Raw genomic sequence first — 22,220 nt, forward strand, 5'->3', positions numbered from 1 at the left:
ACACACACACACACACACACACACACACACACACACACACACACACACTGTAACCAGCAGGGCCTTGGAAGCTAGTGACAGACGAACTTCCCACACCTTCCCGAACTTCCCACACCTTCCCGTTCTTCTCAGGATCCTTAACTTTGTTCATTCATTAAACAAATCTGGAGTCCCTGCTGCACGCCTTGCACAGCACTCGTTTTGTCCCATCCAGAGCCTGAACCTGCTCAGAGGTACACTCTACAGAATGATTACAACCCAGTCGGTGCACGTCATGACTCAAGTGTACTCAGGTGGGGGAGAAAGGTCTGGAAATGCTCTCTGGAAGAGGCGATACCTCAGCTAGGTGTTAGAAGGTGGCAGCTGTTACCTTTTGGCAGAAGAGCAACAAGGGCCTGCACAACAGAGGGTCAAGGGCGAGGGTAGGCGTATTGCGTGTGTTGAAGTTGACCCTGAGGAGGCGCATCCAAGTCGGGAAGCGTGGAGGACGTGGTACACGTAGACATAGGACAGTCTTTCCTCACTCCCTGTGTGCCACACACTGTTATTACCTGTTTTGTGGGCGAGTGAACAAAAGCGGAAGGCAAGCAGCTTGGTGACTCTTTCAAAGGTGGGTCGTTCATTGAGCTGAGGTGTGAGGTGCTTGGACTTGACCCACAGTATCTTTCTCTTTGGTCAGGCATTTGTCCTCCACTCCAGGGCCTGCAAGGGCAAGCCGAGCTCTGGTTTGCTGGCTGAGGTACCGCTCCTCCTCCTTCAGTCTTTGAAGGAGAGCATCCCTTGTCAGACCATTGTTTTTCCGCCTGCCTCTTGGCATCACCCACTGTTGCTGCACTGAAGCTGTCTGTCTGATGGCGACCTCTCCGGTGGCTTGGTTTTTGTTTTTACTCCCATTTATTCAGCCAACCGGTAGACCAGAAATCTCCAAAGAAGCCTTCATGAGTGACAAAAAGGAAGATTTTTTTTTTCTTAAAATATTCCAGATTCATATGGGAATCCAAGCATTACCTGTGAAACATCCTGGATTAGGGACGGGCACTGTGGAGGGGCCGGAGCAGCAGAGCAAGGGTCTTCAGCTGGACTGGACAGGTGGGCGGGACTTGGGAAGGGCCAGGTTCACTTACAAGCAAAATTGATCTGTCTTACAGAAAGATGAATGAGTTCTTCTGCCATTGTCTTCATCTCCCAGGATGAGTTCTGGTTTGGAGTTGGTTTTGGGTTAGGGGAAGAAGTGTAGGGTACTTGTTCAAAGCAAAGTTTATTGAAAATTAACAAATTGAGACCTCAAAGAATGATGAAATTATGGGCTGAAATAAAGTTGTAGAATTACAAGAAAGACAATTGAGGGAAACGCAAGCAATCTTCTTAGAGAAAGTTAATAGACGAGCTGGGCGTGTAACAGCAGCGAGGCGGCAGAGCGCTTTCTCAGCATAAGTGAGGCTTCGTGTTCAACTCCTAGCAACACCCACACCTTGCTAGGGGAACTGAATGAGATCCATGAAAAACCAAGTCGGTGGTAGAGTAGGAAAGCCTAAAGAAAAACCACAGTACATCCAGAGAATACACCTCCATTTTAAAGGCTGTACGAAGGTGATCCTTTAGAATGACAATAGGGGAATTAGTCTTAAATTTTATTTAAAAATTTGAACATAAGATGTTACATAAAGTCGCTATCACGCAAGCACATAGTGTATAGGGAGCACCTCTAGTTCCTATGTTCAACCCTCAGGGAATTCCTGGAGGCGCGTGCCATTCTTGTCCATGTTCTAGTTGTCCAAAATTTGGTCACATGCCATATCTGGCTGCAAAGGTCTCCAGGTGGGAGTTGTACGATCTGGGAATTGGGACTGCAGAAGGCTTTTAGTGAGAGCAAAATTGAACAAGTTCCAAACCAGACAGGACGACCTGTGAGACCGTGGCTCTAAAACAAACACAGACAGGAAAACCCACTTAGGCTCATTAAAAATGAACATTAGTGCTCAGAGAGTGGAGAGTGGGGTGGGGGTTGCAAACAGAAGGACAGGACGTTGTCTTTTCATGGGTATTTGGGAGTCAGCCATATAAACACCATCCTATAGGCAAAACGAAGAACCATGTAGATCATCAAACCCAGAAGCTGCTGGGGAAGACCTCCCGGAGGAGACTGTTTGCCCTGGGGGCTGAAGATTAATAAACCTTCCTGAAACGGCAAAATGAGCTAATGCAAGACAAATTAAAATATATACATGCAGAAGCTGCTCTTGGCTGCCATGCGGCTGAGGAGGAGAAGGAGAAAAAGAAAAACGTGCACAGAGAGAGAAGAGGAGGAGAGACAGAAAGAGAGAGAGGAGGGCGAGAGAGAAGAGAGATGGCAGCAAATGTCCCGATTATCTAGCAAAGGGGGAGGGGAAGGAAGCCCTGCCCCTGGGCTGCAAAGTTCAGAGTAGGTGGGATATTCCAGCCACGCCCTGCTGGAGGTAGGGACTGGGGGATGCAGGAAGAACCTGGGAGGCCAGGTCTACTTTGGTATGTTAAATATGTACCTCAGCCACTTGTCCTGGGTCTGAAACCCAACAAAGTTGAGTTCTGAGGTGAAGATTTGAAAAAAGGGAGTAGCGAGAACACTTTGGAGGAGTGGAAGATCGTGGCCTGCCTGGGTCATTGTGAGTAACTTGTGGCTGGAGAACAAGGGTGAATGAAAGAGCAGCTGCTGTTAATTGTATAGCCTCAGCATATGCCAGGAACCACACGCGTCTTTATAAGCTGAGGATATGACCATTCTAAGTATGGTTAAGGGGAAGGTCGTATTGTAGATATGAGGTCTCCGGAAGAGCCTAGGGCAAGGAGAGAAAGAAGTAGATTGAATATGTCCAGTGGGCTGGACCTGGCCATGAGAGGAGAGAGAGAGACATGTAGAACAAGAGAGAAGAAAAAGTGAATGTGGGCAGAGGAGACTGAGAGAGAGAGGGTGAGTGGAGGGGAGCTGGAGTTTAGAATAGGAGGTGGGGTGAGAAGAGCTTAGCAGAGCCAGGATGTCTGCATGGACTCTGTAGCAGGTATGTGAGAAAGGCCTGCATCTGCTTCGGTAGGCTAAGAGGTACCACAGATAACCATTTGTCCCCTTTGATAGTGATGAGGAAATGGCTCATTTAGTAAAGGGCAATGGGTGACAGAATTTAGGGGAGCAAAGTTTTTTTTGGACCTAACAGCCCCATGGAATGCCTAGTTGTTTTTCCTGAATAGATGAGGACGCTGAAGTTGAAACTGATTGACCTGAAGTCACTTAGGGTGAAAATGAGATTTGAACCCTATGGTCTTCCTGAATCTCCAAAGCCTGTAGTTTGCTCTAGTGCTATGATTTGTGAGGTACAGAGAGACCTGATTTAGCTACCTTAATGAAACAAACAAACAAAATACAAAAGACAAATGTGAAATATGTATTTCACAGGCTGCATTTTTATCAATAAACTTATTAGGTTTTGTAGGTAAATATCTTATGTGCTTACATAATTACATATATGTGTGTTTTAAAGATTTATTTATTATTTATATAGTGTTCTGCCTGCATGTGTGCCTGCACGCCAGAAGAGGGCACTAGATCTCACTACAGATGGTTATGAGTCACTATGTGGTTGCTGGGAGTGGAACTCAGGACCTTTAGAAGAACAGCCGGTGTTCTTAACCTCTGAGCCATCTCTCCAGCCCCACATAATTATATTCACCTGTAAAAGAAAATATTCTTTAGCTGTGCCTTAGTTACTGTTTCATTACTGTGAAGAGACAGCATGAACCTGACATCTCTTAAAAGGCATTTAATTGGGGGCTTGCCTACAGTTTTAAAAGTTTAGTCCCTGGTCATCATGCTGGAGCAGTAGCTGAGAGCTTTACATTCTGGTCTGCAGGCAGCTGATGGAGAAAGAGAGACTAGACCCGGCAAGGGCTCTTGAAACCTCAAAGTGACCCACCTCCTAACCCTTCTAATCTTTCTCAAGCAGTTCTAATCCCTGGTAACTAAGCATTTAAATATATGATCCTATGGGGACCGTTCTTACCCCAACCACCACAAGTTGTAAATATTATAGCTAAAAGTTTTAGACTCTGCTGTCCATCCAGTTTGACCCCAGGCCACGTAATGACGTCCTTAATTTCTTTGTTCATAAAAGGGGCGGTGATTGTGCCGCTGCTGAGTCTTATCAGTTTCTCTATTCACATCTGGTTAAAGATGTCACAGGATGAACAAGGGTAGAAGAGGCACACAGAGGGTTTGCTGTTGTGGACACAGGCCTTGCCTTCATAAAAGGGTACAGTGGTTAAAGCACCCACGTGTCTGAGAGAATGCTCCCAGCCACGGACAGGGTCCCTGAAGCGTTGAAACAAGCAGCTCGGTCAGGAGGCACGTACGTCCTGATTCAGATAAGCAGTCCTGGGTTGCAGTGGGAGGCATTGGGCAGAGAGGGCTCGGCAGGCGCTGGTATTGCCTGGCCTGGTGAGAGAGTGTTTCTCCAGCCTTGCTGGTTGCTGGGGAATGCCTGGGCTAGGGAGTTGGTCTGGCTGTCAACAGCTCAGCAAGGAGGAGGAATGTGAGAGCCGCCAGGCAAGGAGTTCCCTGCCACATCTGGTTGAGGCCTGGTGGTCAAGGAAGAGACAGGCAGGATGGGGTTGGCAGGGGCTGTGGTGGCGGTCTTCATTCTGCAGAGGTACCTATGGGGACAGGCCTGGGCCTTGGCAAACTATGTGTAGATGGAAGGTCATCTTGATCTCAGCAGTGATCTAATGTGGCCTGGACCACCTTACTTCTACTCTAGGAAAAGCAGGATCGTTCTAGGTCTGGAGAGGGTCCTGTCATGGTCTGGAGGTCCAAGAGCCTTCGTGTAGGAGAATGCGTATCCTTGTGTGTAGGTATGCTCATGCTAATGTAAATGCCTGTGTACTCCATACTGCTGAAGGGGTCCATCTGTCTGTATCCACTGATCTCTCAGCTGGCGAGAGCCGGGCCGTACGTCACCATACTCAATGGCAAACGGTCCTAGTTCAGCTAAAGCCCCTGAAGCTGGCAGAGAAAAGAGAAGTTCTTTCATCGCTTGAAGCATGAGGTCATCAGTTAGACTGTGGTTTCTTGGACGGTACATATTGTGCTCCAAGCCCGGCACCAGACTGAGTGCTGGGCACCTCGTGGAATGAGGTCAGCTTTCCTGGTTTTCATAGGCCACCCTTGGCCACCTGCACAGCAGGTCTGCAGGAAAGGCCAAGAGAGCTGGAGGGAAACTCAGCAGCCTGGGACAAGCTGAGCTGTGCTCAGCCCATGAAAAAAAAAATTTTTTTTTCTATCTCAGGGCCTTGGGAGGGAGAGTCAAGCAGAAAGGGAAGAGGGAACGAACATGTCTGGTATGGCTATGGATGCGAGCTTTGGTGGGGAGCTAGGCTTAGAGCCCTGCTTGTCTGATTGAGCCCTTTGGGAACCAAGGATGTAGGCATTTGTTCCAGGTGAGACAGGGAGGCAGGCAGGTTGCCAGCTCCGACAAAAGCAGATGAGGCTGAGTCATTCATCTTGTGGACTACCTTTGTCAGGTTATGTGCTGTGGGGCTGGAGGATGCTGGCCCAGGGCCTGAGCTGTAGGAGGTTAATGACAGTGTGAGAAAATAAATCCCCCGGAGATGCTAGAGGGCATGCGGCCGCTTCTCTTTTCATCTTCACAATGAACGGCTTATTCTGGGCTGCCAATTTGGAGGAAGGAGGAAGACAGGCAAAGAGGAGCCCTGCAGCCTCGCCCAGGGCAGCACCCCTGCACCTGACGAGTTCCACGACAGTCTTGGTGACTCACAAGGTGAGGCCATGAAGCCTGCTGCCATCCTGTTTCCTCTGCAGAGTTGTTGATTATTAATATTTATTATTGAATTATCTTTTAGTTAATCAGCGGTTATTCCTAAACCAGCTGTATACCCAAATCACCACACAGAGACTAGGATGTATTTAGTTAACCTAGAGCAATGCTGGGCAATGATTACTCCATCTTAAACCTCCAAGCTTCCTCCCATTAAAAATTTCCAACATTATACTTGCTTTTAGTCATATCTTAGGTCCGATTCATCTCTCCTCATGGTCCTCCCTTCCCCATCTCTCCTTTCCGACTCCTCCCACTCGCTTCTTTCTTCTTCCCTCTGGACCAGCATGTCCCACCCTATTCTCTCCATTGCTCAGCATTGGCTGGTTGTTTTATTGAAATTACAGAGAATAAATGGTGGCATGTTTACTCGAACTTGAGACCGGTGATGCTTAGAATAAGCATCATAATGGAATGTCCGGATTGAAACCAGATAGTTGGGTAGGGAAATCAGCATTTGAATGAACAAGGGTAAACTGTATACATTCCACAAAAAAATTATAGCACTGCAGTTTCACTTCCTCAGCATTTGGGGAGGTGGGGGGACGATCACATGCTTTCCAGCTACATGGACTATTTGCTCACTCTTTGAAATTGAAGACTTAGCTTCTCAGATTCTCATTTTGCATCATAACCTGCATTACTTATTACTTCATCAGAGCATTAACATACATGCTTAATCTATAGCTGGACACATGACTGTGATCAACAGATGGCTGTTTTAAAGATTATAGCTCGGGATCCAGAATTTACAAAGTACCGAAAAAGAACAGAAAAGAAAAGATGGAGACAACTGCCAATTAACTAGAGGTTAATGAACAGGCAGTTCCCAAAAGAAGAAGAACAGGTGGTTAGTAAATGTTTTTAAAAGTGTTCAGCATCCCTAATCATCAGGGAAATGCTTCTAGATACTGTCTCATCCTAATCAGAATGGCTGTCATCTATTGATAACAAATGCTGGAGAGGATGTGCGTAAAGAGAAACCCTTATTCATTGCTGGTAGGAGTGCAAATTATACAGTCATGTGCAAATCAGTATAGAGGTTCCTGAGAAAATTAAAAATAGAATTACCACAGGATCCCACCATTCTACTTTTGCTCATCTATGTAAAGACTCTCTACCCCACCACAGAGATGGTTGCACATCCATCCCTTGTTCTTTTTGCACTAGCAAGAAAACAGAACCAGCCTAGATGGTCATCCACAGATGAATGGATCAGGAAAATGTGGTACTTACACAGAGTGGACTATTATGCAGCTGTAAAGAAAAAGAAATGACAATTGTAGGATAATGGAAGGATCTGGAAAGTGTAATAGTAAGTGAGCTGACTCAGAAAGGAAACAAGCCACGTGTTTGTCCTCACAGTCAGAGTCTATCCTACAGTATATGCCTGCATGTATGTAAATAGTGTAAGTGTGTGTAAACGTTAGAAAGGAGGTCAAGACAGGCTAATATTAGTTGTGAGGAAGGGTAGAGTGTAGGCAGAAGGGCAAGAGTCATGAAAGAGAATATAAAGCTTGTTGTCTCTTTGTAGTTTCAGCTCCATTGTAAGCATTTTTTTCTTTTGTTCTGTAGGTAGTGGGTATGTGAATTCATCCTTTCTGTTTTGAAGTAGCAAGAACCATTCTTGCATTCCAAAAGAATCCAGCATGCATTCTTTCTCTGAGGCAGTGGTTGCGGAAGCTGGGCTTTCTTTTTAATTCCATTGACCACTAGTACAGTAGAATCAGGCATGACCAGTATGGAAGACTTGTCACACTAGCCCACTTACAAAAAGTAATCTTTTTGTTTAGATTTATTTATCTTATTTCACATGTATGCATGTTTTACTTGCATGTGTGTCTGTGGATCACATGTGTGCCTGGTACCTGAGGAAGTCAGAAGAAGGCACCTGACTTCTTGGAACTGGAGGTATGGATGGTTGTGAGCTGCCATGTAGAAATCAAACTCAGGTTGTCTGCAACAGCAAGGGCTCATAACTGCTAAGCCATGTCCCCAGCCCTGAAAAAGTGATTGAAGAAAATGTTTTGGGGACAGAGACTTTGTAAGCTGATATCATCCTTTTTTTTTTCTCTGTTTATAACTACATCAACTCATTTATTTATTTATTTTTAAAAATATTTATTTATTTTGTGTATATAAGTGCTGTTTTCGTGCACACCAGAAAAGGGAATCAGATTCCACTGGGGATGGGTGTGAACCACCATATGGGTTCTGGGAATTGAACTCAGGACTTCTGGAGCGGCAGTCCGTGCTCTTAACCACCGGGCCATCTCTCCAGCCCCATCAACTCATTCGTTACCACTTTACTTAACTTGTGAATTATTTTTCTTTACATAAAGTATGGCTTTAATTAAAAATTCAAATGTGCCAGCTTCTTTAAATTATTGTTTACCTAATGGGCCGCTTCTTCTAGGCACTGCACACTCAAAAGCATGAGAAATAGTTTCTTCTGTCAGTCTGTGAGGAGAGATGGCCATGTACATTGGGGCACGAGAGCTGGACCCATTGCTGAATGAGGACGAGGAAGGGCAAGGCCAGTGAAGAGATAAGACCCTCCTTGTCCCCAAGAAAGAGGACTTTTCCAGGCTTTTAAAATAGGAGTGAGGAGGAAATAGCAGCGCTAGACAGGTTGGAATTTGGCCCTAGACTCCTTCATGAGGTAGAAGCTCCCTTGGCAAGCAAACCCATTGTCCTTCTACTCCTGCTGGCATTTAAGTCCACTCCGTTTGGGTTAGAGCAGGTCTACAATCTTCTTCCATCAGGTGGGTGGGCATGAGCAGGGATCTAGCCAAGCTTGACTGTAAGAGGGTGTTATGGGCTTGCATTACGGAGTTCTTCCCAGGCTCAGGGCTCAGGCTCTTTAGGAGTGGGTTCCTTATTAGACAGGATCTATAGATGCAGGGCCTCCGAAGAGCAGGATCTAGGTGGTGTGGGCAGGAAGAGCTTCACAGGAGAGGAGCCCTGAAGTGTTGATAATCAAGTTGGGAAAGAGAGTAAGTGGACTCTTGCAAGCCGCTGGGAACTTCAGAGACCTTGTGTGCAGCATTTAATGTCAAAGAGAACTGGGGAGTCAAGGTCTCAGTAATCTACAAACAACACCGAAGCCCCGTGGTAGGCATTTGGTGAGTTATTTGAGGAAGAAAAACAGAAGCGTAAGGTCCACATGGCTGTTGTGGATCATTTAGCTGCTGATGATAAAAGCAAACAAAGGAATGTTCACTTGCTGGGCTCCGCGCTGTGCACAGTAGGAACGTTCTGTATATCTCATTTGTGTCCCGATTAAACTGGTATCCAACAGCATGCCCTTCACAAAGGGAATATGGTAGGACAGGTGTTAACTAACCTCCATCATGCTCACTAGCTCAGATACTTGGTCCTGTGTTCTTACCCCTGGCTGTTGTTAGTATACCTGAATGTAGCCTCAATTCTGCACGAAGCCAATGAAGCTGAAGTCTCTGTGGGGTGGCTCTGAGCATTAGCCTTTTCTTAAAACCCTGCAGTTGATCCACAGGCAGCCATATATAAGAACCATTGTCCTGTCATCTGCAGGGCATTTCATGCTGTCTTCCTTCTCTTCAGAAAGCTCACATTACCTTCTTGATAGCTTAGGGCTTTCTCTCTCTCTCTCTCTCTTTTTTGAGACACGGTTTCTCTGTGTAACTTTGGCTGACCTGGAACTCGTTCTGTAGACCAGACTGCCCTGAAACTCGCTCTGAAGACCAGGCTGTCCTGAAACTCAGAGATCCGTCTGCCTTTGCCTCCTGAGTGTTGGGATTGAAGGGGTACGCCACCACTGATGGGCCTAGGGTTTACTCATATCTAAAATAACTTTGTTTCACGTTTGCCTGAGAAATGGGTGGATGAAGAGAACATCTGTGTTGTTTGTCTCAGTCAGTTCAGGTCACTGTAACAAGCAGTAACAACAGAGGTTGAGAAACCCAGGAGCAAGGCCACACTGGGCGCCAAATGTTGTAGATAATTATTAATTCAGGGGTGGGAGGCTTTTCTATTCACCCGTTTTATCTCCCAAATAAAAGACACAGGGATTTATTAAATTTATTAATTTGCTTTAGGCTCAATAACTGGGCAGATGTCCTTTTATCTTACTTTCTTCCTACTTTCCTGTCACATGCCCTAAGTTACTTGCCAATATTGGTCCTGTCTGGACTGCATCTTTTCCATCAGGCCACACCCTTTCTCTCCATCTTCTTTTTCTTCCTTCTCTCACACCCTGTGGTCCTTACTTGAGACCCCAGGCCTGGGAATGAAAGCTCTGCCTACCACTCTTCTGCCCAGCTACAGGCAGGCTGTCCAGCATTTTTATTAACCAGCCAGAGATAATTGGGGAACAAAGTTTACACAACACTGAACAGAGTACATGACGATGCACTCATCTAGATTGTAACCAGATCTTGAGGCCCAGGATTTGGCATTTGTATACATAGAACACCAGACCAACCCCCCAACACACCAAGGCCATGCCAACTCATAAAAAGAGAACATTTATTTGGGGGCCTTGCTTACAATTTCAGAGGTTTAGTCCATTACATCATGGTAGGAAGCGTGGTGGAAGGGAGCATAGTGGTGTGCCAGTGTGGTGTTGGAGAAGTAGTTAAGATCTACATCCTGGTCTATGGGCCAAGAGAGAAAAGACACTGGGCCTGGTTTGTGTATCTGTAACCTCAAAGCACCCCCCCCCCGCTCTGCTCCCCCCCTTGACACTCTTCCTCCACACCTCTTAATCCTTCTAGTCCTATCAAAGAGTTCTGCTTTCTAGTGACTAAGCATTAAAATAGGCAAGCCTGTGGAGGCCATTCTTATTCAAACCGCTACAATCCTACTTATTTCACTCTCCATTTTCGAATATAAATTACTCTGCTTTAATTAAGGGTGTGGCTCTGGCAGCTCTTCCTTCAATCTCCAATATCATTTCTCTGTTGTGACATTCCCTTTGCACCCATCTCTATACTTTATCATCCTAATTGTCCATCTACTCGTCTACCTGTGTCTAAAGGCAGGTGTGTCTCTGTTCTGCCCATTTCCCCTGATTTCTTACGTTTTCTAGTAATTGCCCTGTTTTTTTCTGCTCCTGAAAATAATTTTCTGTGCTTCTCTCCTGCTGTTTCTCTTTTCTCACTCCCACTTAAGCCTGGTCTGATTTAATACAACAAACAAACAAACAACAACAACCCCCCCCCCTTTTTCCCCAAGCCTCTACCAATCAGGGTCATCAATAGTCTGCCAAATGCAATGATCACATCTCAGAGCCTTGGCTTGGCTTTTTTGAAGGGGCTCTTATAACTGGTTGTTGCACCCCGCTTTAAAGGTGTCTTCCCTTGGCTTCTTGCCTCTCCTCTTTAGTCATATCTCCTCACTTTCTGTGGCTGCCTCATTGTCACCTCATCACTTTGGAGTGGCCCAAAGCGGCCTCTTTTCTGTACTCAGTCCCTACTGATCTCATTCAGTTTCTTATGCTGACAACCCTCTCTTTGTATCCACACTCCAGACTTTTCCCCCCCCCCCCCCCCCCCCCCCCTTTTTTTCCCCCCCCCCCCCACCCCCCCCCCCCCCCCGAGCCCCATGTTCATATGTTCAGCCATCCACCCAACAGCCTTCCTCAGCTGGTGTAGCAGATTCCCCAAATCCCACAGACTTGAAACTGAGCTGCTGTTCTTCTGTGAAGTGGCCACCCTACTCCAGTAGACTAGAGTTAGATCATGTAACTTCAGAGTCCTTCCACCTGTTGCTTCCATGCTGCATCCGTGAATGCAAATCACACCAGATGTACTTTTGTATAGTAAGTCAAGAGATGGATTGGCTATTTGATTCACCAAATTCCTGCTGGCTCAAGGCAGGCTCATCTCTATTCTTAATTTTCAGGATCATTTTGTACCTGGGCCTGCTTATATTCTTGCTTCTGTGGCTTGTTTTCAAAAAGCACCAGGATGGTCATTTCGAAAGTTGCAGCAACATGTAATTTCTTTGCTCAAAAACTGTAAGGTCCCCCCCTCCCCACCCCAATTAATCTAGACCCCACAGGCTGAATCTGTTACTCTTTTCTGCTTCCTTTTGCTTCATCACCGTGGCCTGCACCTCAAACACACGTATATTGCTGCCTCGGGACCTCTGTGCCTTCTCATCCCTCCAGGCTGTTCCCATGGTTTGTTCCACTCTTCCTTTAGGCTTGTATGTGAATGTCATCTTGACAGAGCGACAATTCAACCTCCTTATATAAAATAATGATCAGTCCCCTCCGCTCACTTGGCCTTCTCTCTTTTAGCCAGCTGTGCTGTTCCCCCCATAGCATACAAGGCCACCTGACTTACTTAGGCTCTGTGGCTTTCCATTAGAGCATTCTTTCCATGAGGCCAAGGAAGGGCTTCATGTTTTCTTGTCCATAACCAATTCCGTAGGACCCAGTTCCAAAATAAAACATCAGTGGGTTGAATTGAACTAAATCCTCCCAGCACCACTTCAGAATTAAACCAGACCAATACACAGTCTATAGATGGGAAGATTTAGGCCCAGAGAGGTAAAGTGACTTCCTTAAAATAACACAGGTGAGGGAGACCTCCCCAGTGTTCACATCATTGGCGTTATCTTTCTGTCAAGCTTGCTTCCCCTAGAACTCACCCTCTTACTTAAGCAGACCCAGTTTTCCATGTCTTGTTGTGAGCAAACAGCCCCTCACAGAGAAACAAAAAGTGCTCAGACACATAAAATAATTAGATCTTTTAAAAACAAAAGCTAGCACAGAAGGCCAAGATGAAAAGGGTATGTGTGACATGCTGTTCTGCCCCAGAAGGAAGGAGTGGGTGGGTGCCTTCAGGGTCCGTAGTGAGACTGGCCAGCCACCCACGCTGGCTACACAGGGCGATGCTCTGTGGTCATGTGAAGAGAGGAAAACAACCATAGTGAGAGGCCACAGATGCTTATATTAGAAGTTCCCCCATAAAATGTACAAAGTAATTTTAGTATCTCTGAGGTAAGACCTGCCAGCCCAGCACCCACACCTTTTTCATGCTTCACTTTTGAGTTTGACAGCATGTCTAAGGATCACTAAATATCCTCGAGGAGTTGAGACACAAAAGACAGAAACCAAGAGACAAGAACAACACATACACACACACACTATGAACACCACACACACAACAAGAACAACTCAAAAAAATGGAGGCAATTTATAGGGGAGAGGAAAATGTCAGGGCTGGGGATGTGGCTCAGTGGTTGAGTACAGGAAACCAACCAACCAACCACCCCCTCAAACAGTACTAGACTCGGAAGTAAGAGGGTTTGGTGAAGGAGGGATACAGGGAGGATGGACAGCTCAGAGAAGAAGAATGAAAGCTTAGAATCAAAAGCATGACAGCAGAAGTGAATAGCCACAGGGTTTGAATTAGAAAATTGAAACAAAGAAAAAGATGGTGTAGTGGGAAACGAGAGGGTTATTCTAACAGAGGCCAATAGCTGAATAGTAAAATGTACAGAACAAGAGAATGGGAATACTGAAGGAGGAAGTGTTGTAGAAATAATAAGAAAGTGTTGGGGCTGACTTGGTAGAGGGCTTTACCTGGAGGACAGGAGGCCCCAGGCTCTGTTCTCGGCACCACACAGAACTAGGCAGCTGCACAGGCCTGTAATCTCAGGTGGACACGTGAAGATTAGAATGTCAAGGTCATCCACAGCTACATAGCAAGCATGAGGCCAGCCTGGCTACCAGAGAACCTGTTTAAAAAAAAAAATAAACAAACAAACAGCTAAATAGAACTTTTCTTCTCTCTGTTTCTGTCTTGTCTTGTTTTATTATTCCTTAGAATAATTTCATGTTTTCTAAGGAGAGGCAGAAAGGGTGTAGATTCAGATGGAAGGGGTGTGGTTGGGAGGATCTTGGAGGAGGAAGCCAGAATATGAATATATTTTTAGAAAAAAAATTATTTTTGATAAAAGGAAAACAACTAAACAGGTAGAGAGAACCGAAGGATGCACCTGGCTAGATTGAAGAAGTTAGGGGAGAACTTGGAACAAAGCTGCTAGAGATGCTAGAGAGGGACCCAACCGGACCCACTGGGAGTCAGCAGAAGAACACCAAACAAACTGCCTGTGGATGCAAATAAACAGGTGAGAGGTGAAACCCTGGAGCTTGAGCGGGGTCATATGTGAGTGAGAACAGTAGGAAGGCCGCACCGGCTAGAAGACGCTGACTCCAGATCCAGTCAGCAGGTAAAGGTTCTTGCCACCAACCCTGACAACCTGAATTCACTCCCCAGGATCCCGAAAACCAGCTCCTCCTGGTCATAATCAGACCCATCTGGACACGTGCACTATGGCATCCTTGCCTGAGCACGTGCACACTCAATAAATACGTTTAAAAAATTAAGAAAAAAAAAATCCAGGAGGATATGATTTCTGAGGAATTCTGCCAGACAAATTATTAATCAAGTTCGCGGGTGGGTTAATGGTGCTCTCTGATGTGAGAAGTGCCAGTTTCTTGCCTCCCACAATGGCTTCCTCAGAAGCTGCTGAGACTCCTTCTCTCACTAGGGAGTAAACAGGAAAGAATAAGTGGGATCGCCTACCAAGCTTCAAAGCCAACTAGGTTTGGGTTGGTGTAGGAGGAGAGACATTTCCAGAAGGGAGAGCTTCAGGAGATTAAAAACAGACAAAAGAACTGTGTTTATTACATAACAGTATTTGGTTGTACTGTGATAAGTTGTATCGTTTTGTGGGAAAGATGAGGCTGAATTAGTGATACGTATATCGAAAAAAAAAAAAGGTGTTCAAGCAGGAGACAGTCAAGGGCTCCAGAAACGAGGGGCAAAGGATGCGTGTGAAAGGATGCGTGTGAAAGGAGGTGGCCAGGTTGGTGCTGCTGTGTCCCATAGCCACAGGGTCATTCATCATAGTGAGAGGCTCTGAGGCCGACTTAACTGGAATCGTGGCAGCGGAACCCAATCTTAATTTTTGTATAATAGGAAGTACATGACTAACACGTAATGCTGCAAACAAGAGCCAGGGAAGTGTGTGGTTTACAGGTACTGCAGTGGCATAGCAGTAGCTAAGGGATGAAAGTTGCTGCATCTGGGCAGCAGGAAACTAGGGAGGCTACGGAGCGCTGGTTAGGGGCTGTTGCTAACGCTGTGAGCCTGGTGGGCCGCCTTGACAGAAAGGGTCATGGATGTGGTTTGCTTTGATTAAAGGGGAGGGGGCTCAGTGCTTCCAGTATCCTGACAGGTGCTGAGATGGAAATGGTGACATGGATACCATGTCGACCATGTAATCTTGTATTTTCTCTCTGGGAGTCTTTTTTTTTTTTTTTGTATGGCAGTCTTAGGTGACCTTAATTTGGCTTCTGCTCTGGAAGTGAACCGTGCCTTTTCTCTCTGTGTTAGAAACTGGTCCTGGATTTTGTGTTCGGCTCCTACTTAATTTCAGCTCTTGACTTGGAGTCAGAAGAGACCCCTGGGAGGCAGGTTTGCGTGCGACGCTCGTAGTCACTTAGCAGCTCTGTGCCTCGGTTCCTTCCTGAAACACTGTCACTTTGGCAGCAAATGGGCAGAACGCTCCTCGCCTCACAGGAACGTTCGAGGAATAGGACATGACACAGGATTAGAACACAGAGTGTCTATGTCTAGCATAGCAGCTGACAAATCAACGAGAATAAACCCCACAGGGAACAGCTGAAGCTAATCCTTAGTCTGAATCCTGTAATGCGTTGCTGGGCCTCACAGATGAAGCTTCCAGAGGGAGCAAGGATCCTGGGAAGGGTAGAGGGTAGAAGGGGTAAGGGGCTGTCCCAGAGGCCTCTTGATTTTAGCCGATGTAGCTATCAGATTTCCAGTGCAGTATCTTCTCACTTGACTCCAGTGCTCAGCAAATAGGCAGGGCTCGGGTCTTGGGCCATCTTCTGGGTAAGGATTAGCACTTAGCTAATTTACATTCATGGCCAAATGTTATCAGAAAAACTGCCCATGTCCCAAATCGTGTGGGGTAATGGCTCCAGGGTCCAAAGAACACTTCTCCACCCTAGGCTCCATGTGTCTGGTGGTGGCTGCCATGGGTATGGGGACCTTGCCTGTGCTCCATTTCTGTGACAGGCTACATCACCCTGACTGGAAACAACTTGTTAGCATTGCTCTGTTTTGCAAGCCCGGGCCATGAAATTCTCAGGTTATGTTCTTGATCAGTTTGTGGGTTTCTTGGGCTGTTGGCAAGTCTCTGTTCTGGTCTGTGGTCAGTACCTCATGCAATAGCACTCCCAGGAAGTCAAGTATCACCGAGGCAGCCCCTTTCTTAACACATTTTTTTTCTTTTAATCTTCTGGGGGTTTCTGGGTAGAAGAGTGGAGAGATCGGCTGCGTCTGCATCGCTGCCAGAGTAGAGCAGTGAGGTGAGACCTTTCCAACAGCACAGACCAGAGAAGAAGGCCTTCACTGCCTTGCCCCAAGAGGAAAAAAAAAATGAAGTGAGGGGACCAATTCAGATGTTAAACCCAGTGAGGGATCCTTGTAGGGTCTGAGGGTGGTTGGAGAGCTGCTGGGAGAAACAGGTAAGGTTGGGAGGATGGACTGATGGAGCGCTCCGTGGAGACCACCAGGATGCACATGCTGGCTGGGGATGAGGGGGTTAGGCAAGGGAGTCAGTGACCTGCCCAGTGAGCATCATGCATCTCAGCACATCCATCCAGGTGTACCTTAGCAACCCCAGTTGCTCCACGAGCCCATGATTGCTGCACATCAAAGAGGATTTTTGTGAAAGAGATTCAGGATGGACACAGTAGCAGAGCAGAGAGCTCATGGCTACTCCAGCCACCAAGCCTGAGCTGTCTCTGGGTCAGATGGTTTCCTGTCTGCCTCTTCTAGTGTCCCTGGTCTCTGCTTGCCAGCTTTGCCCTCCTTCAGGTCCCTACCATTCTTTTCTCCATCTTATCTGTGTCATTTGCTACTTTTCCTTTAACTCCTAGGGCCTACCCTCAATCTTTAAAGCAATATCTGGCCAGCCTATGTCTTTTATTTAATTGTCATTAAAGTCCTGATCTTCATCTACCCCAGCAGGCTCAGGAGTGTGGGTGACCTGTATCATTTGGGAATGTTGGAAGCCTGCAAGCTATTTACTTAAGGGCTGTGGAAAGACCCTAGGGAGCCCACAATCCCCTCAGGGGCCTGCCAGTTGTTGGGGCTAAAATACAGATTATATCGGGATAGTCAGCTAGGAAAGGCCAGGAGAATGGCTCCCTCTTGCCAGTGACATCCGGGTCTCAGAATTCCAGCCATTTGCTTGGACAGATTACCTGGTGAATTATTTACCCCTCACTAGATAAAAGTGGCCTAGAATAAAAGAAGGCAAGGAGCCTGACTAACTACAGAGAGAACGTGTGTGGGGGTCGGAGGATGGGGGATTTCCCACTAAGGAAGCTGGTGAGCCAGCTGCCCAGACTTCTCCTGTCCCTGGGAAGGCCCAGGAAGCCTGCTGCAAGCCTGCTGCTGCTCTCCCCTACCTGGGAGCAGGCAGTCAGTGCTCTGCTACCTGGCTGCCTGCCTTCACCACAGTGCCTCTGGCTGGCTTCTGGTGTTTTGTTGACATTAATTATGCACAGCAACAAGGTGCCCAGGGCCTCCAGCAACTCTTTTAGTATCACCTGTTGGCTTTACTGTGTTCTGCCCAGAATCTTAGCAAAGCCTTGGTATTTCCAGCCCTGCAAATGGCAAGGCAGGCTTCAATTTTTTGTTTCCAATCACCTGTCTTTTCTGGGGATGGCCCTTGGTTTTCTTTGTCTCTAACCCCCCCCCCCCCCCCGGATATTTGTTTTTGTGTTTTGACTACCCCTTTCCCGCCCTTCCTGGCTTTCTCATTTCTCCTTGCCTGTTCTCACTCCGGATTTAGCGTCAATGATCGCATCTTAGTCTGAAGCTGAGCTTATTGGGAACACAAGAAAGGACAACCCAGACGCCTGGTACCCCATGTTCTTTTCCACTAGTGTGGCTGTGGTGTGGAGGAGAGAGCACCATGGGACGGGTGCACTCCTCTCTAGCCCAGTGACCTTGGAGGCCACACAGTTCCACTATGCAAAAACCTGAACAATTTGGAAAATCTTTGACCCAGCAATTTGATTTGTGGCTTAAGGAATTAATTATGAGTTTCAAACATACCTATATACCTCTCTCTCTCTCTCTCTCTCTATGGAGAAAGAGAGAGAGAGATGAAGGGAACATGGATCTTGGGAGATGTGGAGGGGGCAGAAGGGGTAGGGGCTGTCCCAGAGACCTCTGGATTTTATCATTTGTTCTTGTTGAATTTCCAGTATAGTGTCTTCCCGTTTGACTCCAGCCTAGCAAATTTGCAGGGCTCAGGTATTGGGAAGTCTTCTGTGTAAGTATCTATAAAATCAATTTGCTAATTTTTTTGCAAAAAAAAAAAAAAAAAAAAAAATAGCCCACAATAAAATTAAGCAGACCCAAAGTCTGAACATTTCAATAGTTAGAATATGAAGATATTATAGACTAGCTTCATGTTAATATAGAATATAAGTAATATTTGTATTATATATGAATATAATATGAAGATGTGGAGCTGCATATTAGATTTTAAGTTTTCAGCATCAAATATATTTTATGCTCATATCCTCCACCAAAAAAATGAAAAAAACTGCACGACAGAGTTGAAGTAGAGAACCAATTAGCTTTATATCCTCTTTCATGACTCCTGACCTTTGCCTACATTTAGGCCTTTCTTCTCACGTAGTTGTTCCCCTTTCGTGTTCTCCTGTCTACATGTTATTCTGTGCCCACAAGCACACTTGTTTACATATAAGCATATATTATGGCCAGGTCCCACATTTGAAGGAGAATATGTGGCTTTTTTTTTTTTTTTAATGTGATCTTGTTTAATGCTATCCAGTCCAGGCATTCCAAGTTCTTCCATTTTCTGCAAATTTTGTAATTTCAGGTTTTTTTTAGAGCTGAATTGCCTCGCACATGCAATCCCCCCCCCCCCGCTGTTTTCATGATTTATTTATCTGTTGATGGGCCAATAAGTTGGATTCAATTGTTTGCAATGGTGAATAAAACAGCAATAGAAATGCGGTTAAAAAATCTCTATGGTAAGGCATATGCCCAGGAGTGAAATAGCTGGGTCATACGGTAGTTCTATTTTTAGTTTAGTTTTTTGTTTTGTTTTGTTTTGAGAAAGAGTCAAACTGATTTCCACAATGGCTGTATTAATCTGCACCTCCCACCAACAGGGAATTAGTATTCCTTTCTCCCCACATCGTCTTCAACATTTGTTGTCAGATTTGTTGATTGGATGGTATCTCAAAGTAGTTTCAATTGGTATTTCCCATCAGGCTGGGGATATTGAAGACTTGAAAATACCTGTTAGCCCTTTGCGTTTCTTTCTGTTTTCTTTTTTGGAAATGATCTATTCAGTTCCTCTGCCTATTTGTTAGTTGACAGTTTTGTTTCCTTGGATTTCAGTTTATGCAATTCTTTGTAATTCTGGATATTAGCCCTGTGTCTGAAGGGTAACTGGCAAAGATTTTCTCCCATTCTGTGAGCTGTGTGTGTGCCCTGCTGGCCATTTCTGTTGCTTGTGCAGAAACTTTTTATTTTCCTGCAGTCCCATTTGTTAATAGTTGCGGTTAGTTCCTGTGCTGTTCGTGTTCTGTTAAACCTTCTTGCCTACCCTGATGGAGAGTACCCTGTGTTTCCTTCTAGAAATCAAGGTTGTTTCCGGTTTTAAATAAAGATCCTTGATCCATTTTGAAATGAGCTTTGTCTAAGGTGGGCGTGTGGATCTAATTTCATTTTCTGCAGGTGAAAATCCTGTGTTGCCAGTCCTGTTTCTTAAACAGGACACCCCTGCCACCCCACCCCCAATCTGGTATGTTTTCATCTCCGTTGTCAAAACCTCGGTGGGCACAGTGTGGCATTGATTTCTGCGTCCTTTTTTTCTATTGCATTGGTTGCCCTATCTGTTTTGATGCCAGTACCAGGTAGTTTTTTATCGTTATAGCACTACTATTGTATAGTAGTATACAATACTATAGAAACAGTATAATATAATATAATATTAATATAATATCTGAGGTCAGGTATTGGAATGCCTCCAGCTTTACTTTTACTTTCTAGGATTGCTTTGGCTAGTCATGTTCTTTTGTGGTTTCATATGAATTCTTGAATTGTCTTTCTGCAAACTTGTGAGATATGACATTAGGATTTTGATAGGTCTTGCATTAGATCTGTTAATTAATTTTTTGGTGGCACATCCATTTTGACAACATTAATTCTGTCAAACCAGGAACATGAACGGTTTCCCCATTGTTTAGTATTTTCTGTGGCCTCCTTTTTTTAATATCTTGAAGTTTTTGTTGTAGAGGTCTTTCACTTCTTTGTTTTGATGTATCGCTAAACATTTAACTTTTGGGAGGAGGGGAGTGATAAAGTTTCAAATACTATTTGTAATTAGCACAAAAAGAATTAGACGCCAAGCCCTTGAAGATCATGTAGAATTTATAGTCTAACTATGTAGGGCACTGGACATAGATCATGGAGGACCCAGGGGCACGTGCATATTATATCACCATTAAATGACACTGCAGAACACCATGAGAACTCACTGTGAATCACACCCCAGCATTTCCCATCTTTATAAAAGATCTGGCTGACAAAAAAGATGAAAAACAAGAATCAGAAAGGATATGCTTATCATGTGTAGTTTTCTCTTTCTTTTAACCTAAATTTTACTGCTATTATCTTTAAATGTATAAATGGAACCTATATTTCTTTGGCACAAGGTAAGATTCAGTTACTTTAATATTTTCACTCTATCTTCTAAGATGTAATCTGTGGATTGGGAAATCAGACCCAGCCAGAATGCTTCTGCAATGAATGAGAAGTTACACTTACGTTTGTAAGAGTAGAAACAGTGTATTGTTGGTTGGGGAACTGAGCAGGTTTGATGAGATTAACAAAACTGCAGGTTTTGTCTAGACACAGGATGTCTTCTTTGTCTGACGATGTCTTCTTACTTTGCTTTCTCGATCCTAATACTGAGTAGCATCAGGATTCATTGGCTTTAGTAAAGTCTGCTTTACTCAGTTTGTAACTCAGACTGAGCAAAAACAGGTGGGCATCAATTGGGAAGAGTCATCACTTTCCTTCTTCCCGGAAGTGATGAGCCCTGAAAGGGCTCTGAAGTGTGAGTTACTCGGGCAGGGAAGAGGGAGCAAGGGAGAGAGGCAAGGCTGCCCACTCTCATGTTTGTATTTATACCTGTGCCTATGAGCTCAGCTTGCATTCTTCTTTTCCCTGCAGGCAGGGGTAGAGTCCACTGTGCCAAGCTCAGCAGCCGGTGGCCCAGAGAGAAGCAACCAGTGCCTCGGAAGTCAACTGAAATGAACTGGCCCCCTTGAGCCTTTCCAATACCTGGTAACCACTTTCCATCCCAATGCTGAGGTAAGAACCCCTAAATCCAGCTGGAAGGAAAGGGTGCAATGCCTCTTTGGGGGAAAGGCAGTGGGAATTCTCTAAGGCTCAAGGGAGAAGGAGTAGTTGTTTTTAGTTCCAACCATCTCAGCTCACACAGAGGCAAAGTCACTGGAGGCCAAAGGCTTTGATTTGTAAGGTGCAGAACTTCCAGACTCTTCCATTTTTCTCCAAGGCTAAGGAAATTGGAACCCTAAGGAGAATGAACTTAACCCTCAAGGTAAGACTACAGAAGATTCAGAAGGATGTTCCTATGCTGTGTTCTGCACAGGAAAGCGAGCTCCCAGGAAACACGTGCATATGCGTGCATGTTTACACAAGCTCATACACACACACACACGCACATGCGCACAGGTCAACCTAAGAGACACCGATAACACAAATTACGCAGGAAGGTGATGGCAAAGCATTCCAGTAGGTTTACCGGAAGCCATTTTAATTAAACTTACCTGTTTGCTGGATATAGAGGCTGTAAGTACTCCTTGGACATTTGGAAGAAAATGAAGCAGGTCCAAACCAGTTCTGTGTTAGCATCCTCTACACTAAGGAAGGATGCTGGTGCTTTCTGCGTGGAGTTGAAAGAACGACCCCTTGAGGGGCCAGGAGAGCTTACTTCTCATCCAGAAACTCTCAGGGCTGCTTCAAAGCATTCAGGATTTTTCTTCCCAGCATATTTTTATTGATTTTTTTGGGAGTTTCACATAATGTACCTTGATGACATTCACTTTCTAGTAGTCCTCCTACTACCCTTGTGACCTCCTCCAAAAGAAAGAAAGAAGAGGAAAGAAGAAGAAAAAGGAGGAGAAAAAGAAGAGGAAGAGGAGGAAGAGGAAGAAGAAGAAGAAGAAGAAGAAGAAGAAGAAGAAGAAGAAGAAGA

General features: G+C 45.3%; 1 protein-coding gene across 2 annotated transcripts in view; it reads left to right on the forward strand.

Moving 5' to 3' along the window:
• Positions 1–22,220, forward strand: part of St6gal1 (ST6 beta-galactoside alpha-2,6-sialyltransferase 1) — a 127,383-nt gene that overhangs the window by 8,581 nt on the left and 96,582 nt on the right. For both annotated transcript variants that reach the window (XM_055625098.1, XM_055625099.1), the window contains exon 2: positions 21,173–21,313. The gene's annotated coding sequence lies outside the window, so the exon portion shown is untranslated. The remainder of the gene's footprint in view (positions 1–21,172; positions 21,314–22,220) is intronic.

The sequence above is a fragment of the Psammomys obesus genome, unplaced genomic scaffold (genome assembly GCF_907164565.1).
Source record: "Psammomys obesus unplaced genomic scaffold, mPsaObe1.curated_primary_1811, whole genome shotgun sequence".
NCBI lineage: Eukaryota > Metazoa > Chordata > Mammalia > Rodentia > Muridae > Psammomys > Psammomys obesus.